Below are 14,557 nucleotides of genomic sequence, written 5' to 3' on the forward strand. Positions count from 1 at the left end.
ATTTAGCTTGTTTAAATTTTTTAATGGTACGTATTCAGCAATTATGTAAGAACTGATAAGAATCTATAATTTTATCATTTTTATTTAATTAAAAAATACTAGTGCAATCTACGAGTAATTTAAAAACATTTATATTGCTCATTTTTTTTTTCTACTTAAGCAATTTAGTAAACAATCTTGATGAAACATTTTTTTTTAAATCGACCATTAAAAAATAAGTTAAATCAAACAGTAATTTTTTTTTCAGTTTCATTAAATTGCAATTACAAAAGTTTTTTTTATTTTTTTTATTTTGTTGCTTTTATTTTACTTTTTAATATTTAATCGTTCTTTAGACTTATGTTCAGACAAATATAAAGATTAATACTCAAAGTTCAAATTGATCATCTCTTTTACTTAGGCATAAAAGTCGAGTTGTGAATGCAGTTTAGTTATCTGTTTCAATTAGACCATACTCGTACAGTAGACATTCTTAATTTATTTCCTACACTAATTTTGTCAATATTGTACATTTTATTTTTGCAAAAATGTTTTAATATTATCTTGATATAGTACCATATTAAAGTTTAGTAGGCACTTTATAAATAATGTAAATAAAAATCACGTAAGAACATCCCACAGGAATTAAAAATAGAGTAAACCTCTGACCTTTGTATATTTATAAACGCATCAATAATATGAAGTAAGAAATTTTTATACTGCATGACTAATTCATAAATTTAGCCGACAATAGATACTTGAAGTGAACGGTTATTAATAATGGTAACGACCCAATTGCTAGCAATTTACTTTATATATATATATATATATATTAGGCATCTTCATATGCCATGTTCATAAAACATGAAACAGTATACTGTTATGTCCATGGAACTGCTCATGTCTATAGATGACTGTTGCCAATTTCCATCAGGTGGGCCGCCAGCTTGCCATTCTAATTTATATAAAAAAATTGTTAGATTATTACTCGGAGTTTTGTATTGACCGCTCGGCACAAATTTCTGGTAATAATAATGATAGTCATACTTCGAGTGTTGACAGTAACACACATACTAATGATGGCGCAATTAAACAAAATAATTCTAATCAAATGAGTAGTAATCTTCGCTTCACGTTCGTCTTCACTTATCAATCAAATAACTAGTTATCTAACTTCATCTTTACTTATCATCAATCACTGGTACCGTGTCAGCGTTTACTGATAGCACAGGCAGAGTTACAATTCCATTTTCATCCCATAAAATAAAAACATCAAATAACTTAGATCGATGGTTACTTAACGACTGTTTTATTACACGTAGGTGTGAACTTTATTTCACTTTTATTTCTGATCAAAATAGCAATGTCACCAGGCGTTAGAAGGCTAGTCGTGGTAACGCACGTCATGAGCAATATCGACGAATTAAAAGCTAAATGTATTAAGCAGCTATTGTCATATATCACAGGCTGTTCCCCCGAAACCTTCCATATAAAATGTTCTATGTCAATTAGATTATAGCCTACCATTTTTATCACCGTGTGTGCATCTTCATAGAATGCCATGTTCATAAAATATGAAAAACTTACTGTTATGTCCATGGTCCCTCTTAAAACATCTCTAAAATAGATGCTGTTGCCAATTTCCATCAGCGTGGCAACTACTGGCAAAACTCCATTTATCGGGAAGGATGAAATAATAATAAAAATTAATTTACTAAATTTCATTCATATTTTGACTAACAAAAATATAAATATCTAAAATAATAATTGGTAGTCATTTATGTTTTTTTTTTTTTCTGAGTGGAATGATATATTTACACACATGATGCTAATGATAGTCGTTTAGCAATTAAATAAAATAATTTTTTAATCAAATGGTTTGATTTATATTTTCGCACACGCATTTTTCATTATGTCAATAAATAACAATCAGTTATCTATATTTAATCTTTATTATCAATCTTATAGTTTTGTTTTGATATTTGGTTATAGTTATATATTATAGTTTTTTAAGTTATTCCCATAAAATAAAAACATCAAAAACAATTAAATAGTCCAAATTCGATGGTTACTTAACGATGTTTTATTACACGTAGGTGTGACTTATATATACATATTTATTTATGATCAAAATAACAATGTCATCTTAAAGGCGCATTTACTATGTTCTAAAAATGCTAGTCGCTTTAACGCACGTCATACAATATCGACGATGTAAAAGCATTAAATATATTTTGAACTATAGAAATTGTCTATTAGCATATATCACAAACATGGATTCATACTTGACCGTGATTTATTTCATATAAAATGTTCTATGTCTAGAAGTTAGATTATAAATCTAAATTCATATAAACTTGCCGTGTGTGTCGAAGCATTTAGAATGGGCCACCCAAACTATGGGAAAGTGTCGTAAAAATAAACAAAATGAGGGCTAATACTTTGGTTAAATAATGGGCATTAGTGTACCTACATAATATAAACATACGTATAATAAAAAAAATATTATTATTACCTTTGCATTATATAAAATAGAATCTTTATGAGTGCGATAAACATAAAGCGTGGCAATCATAAAACATTTTGGCAAAACTCCATTTACTTGGGGTTGATGAAATAATAATAAAAACTAATTTATTAAATTTCATTCATATTTTGACTAACGAAAATATAAATATCAAAACATAATTTATAAAATGAGTAGGATTCATTTATGTTTTTTTTTTTCTGCATAGAATGATATATTTAATAAATGATGCAAACTGGTTGTCATTTAGTCAAGTTACAAAATGGCCAACAGAATTTTTTTTACTTTACACTTTGGTTTGATTTATATTTTTAGAAATCAAACTGATTCACTTATTAAATATACCATTCAACACAAAAAAAAAACCTCATTTAATCCCACTAATATTATAAATGGTCAGCTCAGCTTGAGGTTACGATGTAATTTTATTGATTCTATTGTAAATAAACTAAAGATATTAGATAGTTCTTGGGCTAAATAAAATATGTCAAAAATACAAAAATAGTGATATTAACGGTTTCGTCCTAATAAACGTTTATTATATTACCAATTTGTATTCATTCAGTCATTTAACTTCATTTCTTAGTTTCATATAAAATTCACTAAATGACACTTATTGTATTTTGCCTTTTTATCATCTATATTAAAAAACAAAATCGATTCGCCCTTAGATGTATTATCGACATTTCACTTTTGTAAAAATTATCGCAGGAACATTTTCCAAATAAAATTAGTAACAATTAAAAATATTCAATCGACTTATTCATATTACTATTAAACATCAATAAACATACTGAGATCTATCTATATTTAGGATTTATCTGAATTAGGATAAATTTTCGCAGCTTATTTATTATTTCTAAAATTTATAAAATAAAATTTAAAGAAATGTCATCCATTTTTAATTCATTCAAAAGTTTATGCGTAGTTAAATATAACATACTAAAAATCTAAACAACCACAAAGATCACAAAGTTTCATTTTTATACAATTTTCAAAGTCGTTCATTATACAAAATTTAAAGAAGACTTAAAAATGAATTAACATAATTATCGTAAAAAAAAAAAAAAAAAAAATCATTTATTCAATAGGACATTTTACGCTTATGAACGTCAAATTTTTACATTATAATTTTATATTTATCTGAACCGTAAAGTTCGGTATATAGATCTAAAATTGAGAAGAATATAAAGAAACTCAATTGAATTTCTTTTTTTTTTTAAAAGTTTATTTACAAATATATTTATATAAAAATCTGAACTAACATTAAATGACAAAGTTTCATTTTGAACAATTTGCAAACTCGTCATTCAAGTAATCGTTAAAAGTGAATTAACATAAGGCTAAATATACTTACGTTTCTGATTCTAATATGCAGCGGTAGGACTTACTGAAACAATGAAATCGATATAAATATCAAAGATAGTAAAATGCATAGACGGGCCATATAACACACAGTACAATGGTTTGATAACAATTTACGTGGGTAATGCCACGGGATTCAGCTATCGTATTCATATAGTCATGTTAGATATTAAATTCATAATACATTACTTATCTAGCATCAAAAGGTACACAGTTTAATAGATTATCTCTGAAAATTCATTTTAATAAAAATTAATGAAAAGGTAACCCAGTTTTGATGAAATTATTATAGAGACATTGTTTGAATGAAATTAGTAACAAATCGATACAAATTCAATCAATTAATTGCTTTCTTTATTTATACCTACTACTATTAAACATAAACAGACTGTCTTATTAGAATAATAGTCAAATAAATTATTCATTTGTTTAATTTTTCAGCAAATTATATTGAAATAAATTCAAATAGAGATTTCCCTTCTCACTTTTGCCATGACTAGCCATTATACACAATTATTTACGTTTCTCAAATAATAATATGACAGCACAGTATAAATATAAGTAAAAGTCGATGATATATATGCGTATTAGCTACATCTTTAAAAGCCTCCGCATCGCATTCAATGAGATATAAAATGCATTTTATTATATTACACGTAGAGCTTCGAGCTAATATAAATGCCAATGATACTCAAATGTCAATATTTTAGGTGCTCGAAGTGGAAGAAAAATACTTCGTGGCTTATACACATACGTAATATATCCAATATTAACTCATACACTATCCAACACAGCACAAACAATAGTTTTATACTAATTTATGTGGGTATGTATATGTATATGTAGGCAGATTTAGTTTCTCACTTTTGCCACGACCAGCCATTTCGCACAATTACTTACGTTTCCGGGATAATAAGACAAGTCCACTATGCCGACATAAGAGCGGACACTACTTATGGCGCCACGCAAATGCACTGTCCTCCTTAACACAACCCAACACTAAGTTGAACTAAGTAGAACAATAAGAGCATTATCCACATTAGAACCCGTCAGCGTCAAGTTAAATGTTATTTATACCTCTCATTGAGACCTCTTGAGCATTAGACCCCACTTTATTGCTACTTTACTTCTTTGTAACGGTTTATTTTCGTGAAGATGTGTTACTACTAGTTTTTACCGGCGACTTTGTCCACGTGACCGAGATATCTTGATTGATCAGAATAAAAATACTACGTGTGTAACAATTTTTATGACGATTGATTAAGCGGTAAAGATGTCAAAATGTACTAAACAAATTCACTTTCGTGTTTTGTAATATTGGCCGTGTAGTCCCGGCATAGAATAGGCCACCCCTTCCTTTTCCGCGGGTGTCGTAAGAACCGACTAAGGGAGAATGAGGGATGGGCAGCAGTGTCCCTCTTGAAACATCTCTTAAGCCTGACTACGGTTGGTAATCTCGGTTGGCAACTAGTGTGAAAACCTTATTGCCTATACATGTCATAGCAATATTATGTATAATATGTCTTTTCTAATATAAAATACAAATAATCTATAATACTTATAATGGATTGTAATAATGTTATTGGTATAACATATAAAATGTAATTATTAATCTTATTTGATAATATTGGACCTATTTATTGGTTTATTTATAATCTATATTTCAATTGAAATAAATTTTGTATTTTCTAATATTCATTAATGCTAAATATTCTAATTTAATTTAATTATTACATAAAATTTTCATACCTAAAATTTTAGGACAATTCAACAGATACCAAAAATTTCTGTCACTTGCCCTTTATTATGTCAAATGCTTGTCTAAAGCAAATAAATATTTCATTTCATTTCATTGAATCGAGGAATAGAGAGCAGTGTCTTTTACAACATCATCAAAAGTCAAACTGTGGTTGCCAGTCTTCCTGCCAAGCGTGGCAACTGCTGGCAATTGTAAACTGCTATAAGGTTTTTTATGACAGTCTATGAAGGAGGCAGTGGACAAATAAGCGATTATATATATATATATATATAATCGCTTGCCTAAAAAGTTGAAATTTGGAACAGGTTTATTTTAAATTTAAGAATTTTTGAAAATTCTAATTTAAAGGAGAACATGATATCACGTGTGTAAATCCACATGCATCAACCAGTTCTATATAAAATTCTGTCATTATTAGCAAACGTTTGTAACGGATGATTTTATGCCGTTTTACTAACATAAATCTGGCTAATGGAGTCATTAATAATTTTGAACATGTGACTGTGAAGTAATCCAACCCATTTTATGAACATTTAATGGGTAAAGCTGTGCCGATGTGAAAATTTGTGACGCTGTTGATTTTTTTCGTTTAATTTTATTCCTTTGCATTTCTATATATACTAAAGAACTTATTTATTGAAAATAGATAATAACTATGTAATTTTTTATACTACTATAATGGCAATCAAGCATACGGCTGATCTTATAATAAACGGGTTTATCGTAGCCTATGAATGCTTGTAATAACAGGTTCCCATTCCTGAGGCCTATGATATTATGTCTCTGTACCCTGTAATTTCATTAATTTAAATTTATGTCAGTACATACTAGCACAACACTTATTTATATTATTAGATAAACCAAGTCTACTATAGAAAATATTATATTGAATTGTATGTAAAACAAAATATATTCATTGACTTCATTCGAAAATCCCATGCATGTTTTTTTTTTTGCAACTTAGAATGGCGAACAAGCTGACGGCCCACCTGATGGAAAGTGGTAACCGTCGGTTATAGACATGAGCAGTATGGACATAACAGAGTATACGTTTCGCATGAGTGACTGTTACTATGCTGAGAACTCAGGTATTATTCCTCTGTGCCCTGTAAATTTACTGCCATATCCCATCCTTCAAACCGAAACACAGCCATGCAAACACAACTGCTTTACGGTAGAAACACTTCTGTACAAAGTCTCCCTCTGGTATTAATATACTTCAATATATTTTATTATATCATATTGTACAGCTACAGTAAGACTATTAATTTATTTCTCAGTGAAACACGATTTCTTAGACTTCATTTCGAATGGTACGTCTCTGCAGAATAAAAATATTTCGAATATCAGCGGCCGTTTCTCACAACAATATCTCATAAAACAAGATACTATGAAAATAACTGATATATACTAATTTTTTATTTAACATCAAAATGGAATATAACAAAAGTTCTCCTTTCGACAATAACGTTATCATGTTCCTATGAAATGTTTTAGTGAGGAAGGATCTTTAATGTCTATCGATTCCTTCATTAGCAGAGATTTCACACCGGTTATACTAATGCAATATATGTTGATGCTCCTTGAAAGGTATTCCTTCCAGGAAAACTTTGAGAACCTTTAGTGTCATTGATATGTGTTGATCTAAACTAATATTATAAATAAAATAAAAATAAATATTCATATAAACTTGATTACAACAGTAAATAAATATTTCGAATAATAATTTTTTGTGAATCTACCGCTCATTTCCCAGAAGAACTGCTAAGAAGCTCGGCTAAAAATAAATGTTGAGTTTACGTAAAATGACTATCACAAACATTATGTTGATTAAAAAAAAACAACAATCAATCACAGTATTCTTGAATATTGAAATCAGTCCCTTTTTGATGCATCCGTTCACGAGTATGACTAATGAGCCAGCCATCGATGTGTACAACCCTATTATAGAGGGGGGAAAGGGATTGTTAGTAATGGAGACTGAGAATCCCATTGCTACACAATATACCCAACCAGGTCGACCTCCTCACGGTTCCCCTTGGAAACTATCATGGTTAATTCCTGATGAATCCATCATGATGGGCTAACTGGCCTGTTTTCATTCTCATCTATCACCCTTCACTGGTAGTCCGCCAGCGTATCCCGTTAGCGCAGGCGGGGTTACTATACCATTTCCACCCATCAAAAAACCCTATTATAGAGAAGCCCAGCGACCCGGCCTAGCAAACCGCTATTATAAACTAGAAACTTTTGATTGTAATAGGCGAACTCAAAAAGTACTTAACTAATTTAAAAAATCTTTGATTTGTGGAAAGCTCAAGAGTAACATGGAGTGTACTTTATTCACAAAAAAGTCGTGCAAAGCTAAAGTGGTTTGCTAGTCTTTTATATATAACTATAAGGATCTGGTGTGGATACTTTCAGGTCTCTCTAGCCAAGTACATAGTCCTTTTCTTATTTAATCGTTTATAGGATCTTTAAGACTAACAATATTAAATTTGAATTGAAATTACAGAATACATATAATATATACCTTAATATTATATAATAACACTATATTATGGGTTAATCTGTATGCTGTATGGTGCTTTTCATGTCCATAGACGACCGTTTTCATCAGGTCAGCTTGTTTGTCATAAAAAAAAATAAAAAATTGTTGTTATTATCTTGTTTATTTTAGTGTTTCGAAGAGTAAGTAAACTAGTCATCCTGTTAGCCAGATCTCTAGCTGAATCATAAATAAACGTATGTCGAGCGAGCAAATATTTATTTAACACGAAAAACTGTTTATGAACGCAATACTAAAACTGCAAAATGAGATTTTTTCAAAATGATTCACCATTATATATTTATTAGAACAAAATATCCTTGTAAAAGAGTTACATTACCATTTTTAGCCGACTTCAAAGATGTGGAGATTCTCAATTTATATTTGTTACTTCGTAACTCTCGCAGTTATAAATCGATTTGGAAAATTATTTTTTATCCCAAAGTATGTACTTACAAATTGAACCCATTTTTTCCCAGAATTGGTAGTAATTGAAGTCAATTTTTTTTTTGTTAAACACAATATTTAATTATTCTTTACAAAGAAAAGAAACTATTAACTAGTGATTTTGCTATTTTTTTTTAAATAAGATACATGAATAGACAATTAAATAATTCATAGACAAATTACATGAATTTTTTTATTCTGTAATGTCCATAGAGCTGTTCATATCTATAGGCAACAGTACTTACCACCTTCCATTGGGTGGGCTGTCAGCTTGTTTACCATTTTATATATATTTTGTAGTTTAAAAAAATACTGTTTAAAAATGCTTTTAAACAAGACTATTTGTATAAAGTTAATTAAAATTTTGAATTAAGATGCAAGATGTTTTCGCAGAACTATATATGTACTTTTTATAATAATAGATTTAGTTTTAATTACGTCTTTGTTAATTAGCACACACTTTTGTAGTACACAGTACCAGAGAATTATATTTAAATATATTTTATAACCTTCCCAGTATTCAGCATCAAGAGTAATATTAAATTGAACACTACTGTAATAAGTGTTAATTTTATCATAAAACATTCCATGAATGTTCACATACTCATACATTGAACAAATTGTCTTTAAGTAGAATTCACTTCACTCCTTGTTTAATCAACTGAACATGCGAGTAATTAAGCATTTCATTTCTACGTATGACTTCAATGAAGTAGAAAGCTGTGTTGTGTACGGCCTTGAAGTAACCAACTCTGTGCAGTGTAGTTACAGACTCGTTAAACGGATATAGTAATCTTATTACTGAGCTTTTGTCCTCCTTTTTAAACGACTGTTTATTTGTTATTGTTAATTTAACTAATTTTTAAATCAGTTAAAAAAAGGAGGTTCACAATTCGATTGATTTCTTTTTTCTTTTTTATGTTTTTTACTTTGTAACTCCAGAAGTTGTAAACCGATTTGGAAAATTATTTTTCATCTGAAACCTATATACCTTCAGTTTAGTTCTATAGAGATTTTATCAAAATCGGTTCAGTAATTTAGTTTTTAAATCAAAATAACTCATTTCTCCGCAATTGAAGTAATTTTTTTTTTACGAAATTCTTATCAATTATTTATGTTATACGAAATCCTAGCCAATTTTAAACCCAATTTAATAATTCTTTTTGCAATCAAAAAATTTTGATCGTGTTCAATTTTAATCATGATTGAAAATGCATTTGAAAATTATTTATCCTCCTATCCTACCTTTTAATGTAACAGTAATATTTTTTAATAACGATTATTTACTATAATAAAAGTTCTCTAGCAATTTTATTTGTTTGAATTGAAAGCGAAGAATTTTCATAAAAAGTTATTTTTGCAAATATTTAAAAATTATGTCGTCTCATATTTCATCTATATTTTTTTATAATCAAGGTTCACCTTCCATCTGACGAATTAGCCTTGAAAATAAAATGTATATATAATTTTCCAATATCTAAATGTTTTTTTTATTATTATCTATAAGATTTTATCAGTCATTTTATGGCGAATATTGGACAAGGAAAAATAAAAAATATAATAGTAAATAGTATAATATATTATTATTACTATAGCTTATGTTTGGCAGTGGATACCGTCAACTATCTACTGCCAAACATAAACCTCCCCCAAAAAGGAAGAGTTTGCCAGGACTTACCATGCTTGGCAGGTGGATTGGCAACCACAGTTAGGCTTTGGTGATGTTTTATGAGGGACGCTACTGTCCATCTCTCGACCATTAAGTTCCCTTAGTCGCCTTTTATAACACGGGAAAGTAAAGTGGCCCATTTTGTAGCGGGACCACACGACAAAAACAGTATATTATAAATTTTCAATATTATGCGTACACGACATTATTATGAAATTTCCTTTCACATTGTAATATTATAACTAACGTGCAAAAAGCAGACTTTCCTGTGTTATATAACTGAATAAGAACTAATTTTGTCTATGTAGTGTCAAGCAGACGCAGTTTTAATATACGTACCTAGTTGTTTATTGTCTCCTACAGACATGTTTCTATATTTATTGTCTCTTATATTTCTTTATATTAATTGCAAATTTCCTGCAAATATAATATCTATGGTTAAAGAAAAAAAAAACCAAAATAAATCAGGCATTCCCGTGTAAATTATAATAAAAAAGTACCATATATTTTTCATTTAAATTCATTTAAGTATAGTGTGGTCCCAGTATAGAAATAGAGGGCCTATCTTTTTCTGTGGATGTCGTAAGAGGCGACTAAGCGAGAGCGAGTGATGGGCAACAACAAACCTGTTAAAACATCTTTGAAGCCTGACAACGGTTGCCAGTTCACCTGCCAAGCGTGACAACTACTGGCAACGCGTGCGTAATTGGAATTGTAGGCGTTCATAGGCCACGGTAATCATTTACCATCAGGTGGGCCGTATGCTCGTCTGCCACCTCAGTAGTATAAAAAAACCCAAGAAGGAGGCTTATGTTCAACAATAGACAGTTAGACTGATATGATGAAGTAGTAAAGCGAGAAACGCTTTTTTAAATATATAAAAAAAATAACATAAGTTTAAAATTAAAATAAATATATAAAAGTTTGCTTACGAAAAAGTATCAAGTTATAATTTGTACCAATTTATGCCTTTTAGTACCACATTTAATTGGTCTCATCTCATCTCAGCCATTGCCTGTCCACTACTGAGTATAGACCGCCTCATACTCTGCCATAAGGCTATTTTGTTAGACAATAAAGTAAACATAAATAAATGATTATAAGATTTTTTTATACCACAAAAGTGGCAAACAAGTATACATTCCCTCTGATGGTAAACGGTGGTAGCCTATGGAAACTAGAAATGTCACGTGCGCTTTACTGACCTTGAAGAAACCTCAATATACCCTTTTTGAAGAACCCTTTCAATTTTTTTTATACAACTTAGAATGGCAAACAAGCTGATGGCCCACCTGATGGAAAGTGGTAACCGTCGCCTATAGACATGAACAGTACCATGGACATAACAGAGTATACTGTTTCGCCCATGATACCCCCCATGCGTTGCCATTCCTGAGGACTCAAGTGTTATTCTTCCGTACCCAGTAAATTCACGCCATATCCCACCCTTCAAATCGAAACACAGCCATGCAAACACAACTGCTTTACGGTTGAAACACGAATAGAACAGAGGTGCCCAAGCAATCGACTTTTGTACAAAGTCTCCCTCTTTATATTAACCTCAAAAATCTCATTCATTACAGTTCATTCTCATAATTTCTATAGTTAAAATCTGTCACACCATACTACACCATGCTTTAACGCACACATTGCGATTACCTACATTACAATTTCTTCCACAGTTCCATCACCTTCGATTTAAATTTTCCAACTAATATTACTAGGGATTCCTCAAGTACGAGTTGGTCATAAAAATTTAATGAACATAATGCGAACTCATCGGCATTTCAATAACTGAAAGCAATATCCAGTGCGTGACTTCTAGTGCTTTAAACATACCATAGCCAGATTAATGTCAACTTATTAAATAATTTTCAATACATTAATGTTCTTATAACGAACTGAAAGTTTATCTATATCTCAAAATAATTTGCATTTTCTACCGACTTCAAAAAGAAGGTGACTTTCAATTCGGTTGTATTTTTTTTTTACCTCATAACTCTATCAATTATAAAACAATTTTAAATTTTTTTTTATCTAAAAGGATATATTACAAATTGATCTCTTTGAAATTTTATTAAAATCGTTTCAGTATTTTAGTTTTTAAATTAAAATAACTGTTTCTGTCACAATTGCAGTCGGTTTTCGTTCATTTTTTTTAAAGAACACAATCTTAAATTAACACACTTAGTCTTTAGAAGTGGCTATGCATGAGGGGTATTATAGAAATCACAGTTTATATTTTGACATCCATGGTGCTTGTTTTTTTTTAAACAACTTAGAATAGCAAACAAGCTAACGGCCCACCTGATGGAAAGTAGTAACCGTCGCCTATAGATATGAGCAGTATCATGGACATAACAGAGTATATTGTTTCGCCCATGATACCCCCCATGCGTTGTCATTCCTGAGGACTCAGGTGTTATTCCTCTGTACCCTGTAAATTCACGCCATATCCCATTCTTCAAACCGAAACACAGCCATGCAAACACAACTGCTTCATGGTAGACACACGAATGGAACAGAGGTACCGAATCAATTTGCTATTTACGTTTATTGGCGACGGTTGTCACTGTCCGTCAACTTGTCTACCATGTATTAAAAATCATAAAAAGATTTGGTACCAATAGAAATCTTATTCGGTTTAAAATAATAATAGTGAGATTACTGGACAATATTATTTTTGTCACGATGTCAAGTAACAAATATTTACATTGAAGATACCAAATAAAATTTCTTCATCGTCTAAATTTCAAATTATAGTTATAATTTAATAAGTTTTTTTTGCATGATTAATTGACGGATAATGCTGACTGCCAGATTTCGATTTTGTAACTAGTGATGTGCCGAAGTTGACTCGAGTATGGACTCGAATACCTACTTGGTAGTCAAATACTTGAGTAACCAATATACGGCATTCGGATATACGATACTCGAATACAGAACTCGCTATACTCGAATACAAGTCGCATATTTATCCTAAGTTCTTATTACTGTTTCATGGTTTCATAATTTTTTTTCTTAATTTTTAAACGCTAAAAACAAATTAAACTTTAAAAATTAATTGATAAATACTCGAATGTGATGAAATACTCGAATAATCGAATATAGTATATACGCGCGTACTAGTAACTACGGGTGTATTCTTTGATTTTTTACCAAAATAAGTCGACTCAGCGCGTCACTATTTCTAACAACTATTTTAAGATCAGCGCGTATTTTGTAGACATGAAAGTAGAATTACTGCTATTTTCTGATTTATGTATAATTTCAACTATAAATACACGTGCTAAATTATATTTTGACACAGTTCTATTTGAGAATACTGTCCTAATTGTAGAGTTATTAATTCACTTCCAAATTGTGTACTATTTTAAATTTAGAAACATATTATTAATAATGAGTAAAAAATTATAAAAATCGGGACCGGATTTTCACTATTAATAATCCATGTTAAATAAGGTTTCAAATTTCAAAATAAAAATATGAAAATTTCTATGTTACGTTATTTACGTTAGGTGTTATTTTTTTTACATTATTCTATATCTTAGACAATGTTATCATTGAACATATGTTAAGATCAGAATTTGCGGTTCATTTCATATCAATACGTATATAAAAAAAAAAACATTATTATTTATACATAAACAACGATTTTGCATGCATGAATAAAATATACTCTCATACTTTTTTATTCACTTATACTTTATTGAACACATTAATAATTATAATAGTATATAGGTATTCATCAAAATCTATTCAGAGTTACATACATACAAAAACACCTTTACATTTACATGTAAGTATGACATTTTACTAAGAAAAATATAACTAAATAATGTCTGTACATGGGAGATATTTAAGAAGAAATTCGAAGAAAGAATTTCATATTAATGAAGGAATATCTATCTATCTATCTACCGACCGATGAGACCGATAGGTGTCAAAACAATACATTTTACAAAATTTGAGTATCTATATGTATTCTGCCATTACTCAAAAACTACAGCACCAAATTGGATGCGGTTTTCACAGTTGTATTTCTGTTGCTCTAATTTAAAATCTGGTATATATCTTATTTTTATATGCCATTGAAAAAAGGTCTCTATCATTAATTTTCTTACTTCTGAAAGCCACGCGTACGAAGTAACGGGTAAAAAGCTAGTCAGTAACATAACAAACATTCCAACGAAAACAATGTCTCAAATAACAATCTTACAAACACATTATGACAATGTGACCAACCAAGTATCAATTTCACCA

The 14,557-nt window shown here is 29.8% G+C and overlaps 1 protein-coding gene across 3 annotated transcripts in view; it reads right to left on the reverse strand.

The window, feature by feature from the left end:
- Positions 1 to 14,557, reverse strand: part of LOC113511665 (cardioacceleratory peptide receptor-like) — a 157,976-nt gene that overhangs the window by 68,750 nt on the left and 74,669 nt on the right. For 2 of the 3 annotated variants that reach the window (XM_052896690.1, XM_052896694.1), the window contains exon 2: positions 3,864 to 3,896. The exons of the other annotated variant lie outside the window; for it this stretch is intronic. The gene's annotated coding sequence lies outside the window, so the exon portion shown is untranslated. The remainder of the gene's footprint in view (positions 1 to 3,863; positions 3,897 to 14,557) is intronic. 3 annotated transcript variants of the gene reach the window in all.

This window comes from Galleria mellonella, unplaced genomic scaffold, assembly GCF_026898425.1.
Source record: "Galleria mellonella isolate WM207_F2 unplaced genomic scaffold, CSIRO_AGI_GalMel_v1 utg117, whole genome shotgun sequence".
NCBI classification, from domain to species: domain Eukaryota; kingdom Metazoa; phylum Arthropoda; class Insecta; order Lepidoptera; family Pyralidae; genus Galleria; species Galleria mellonella.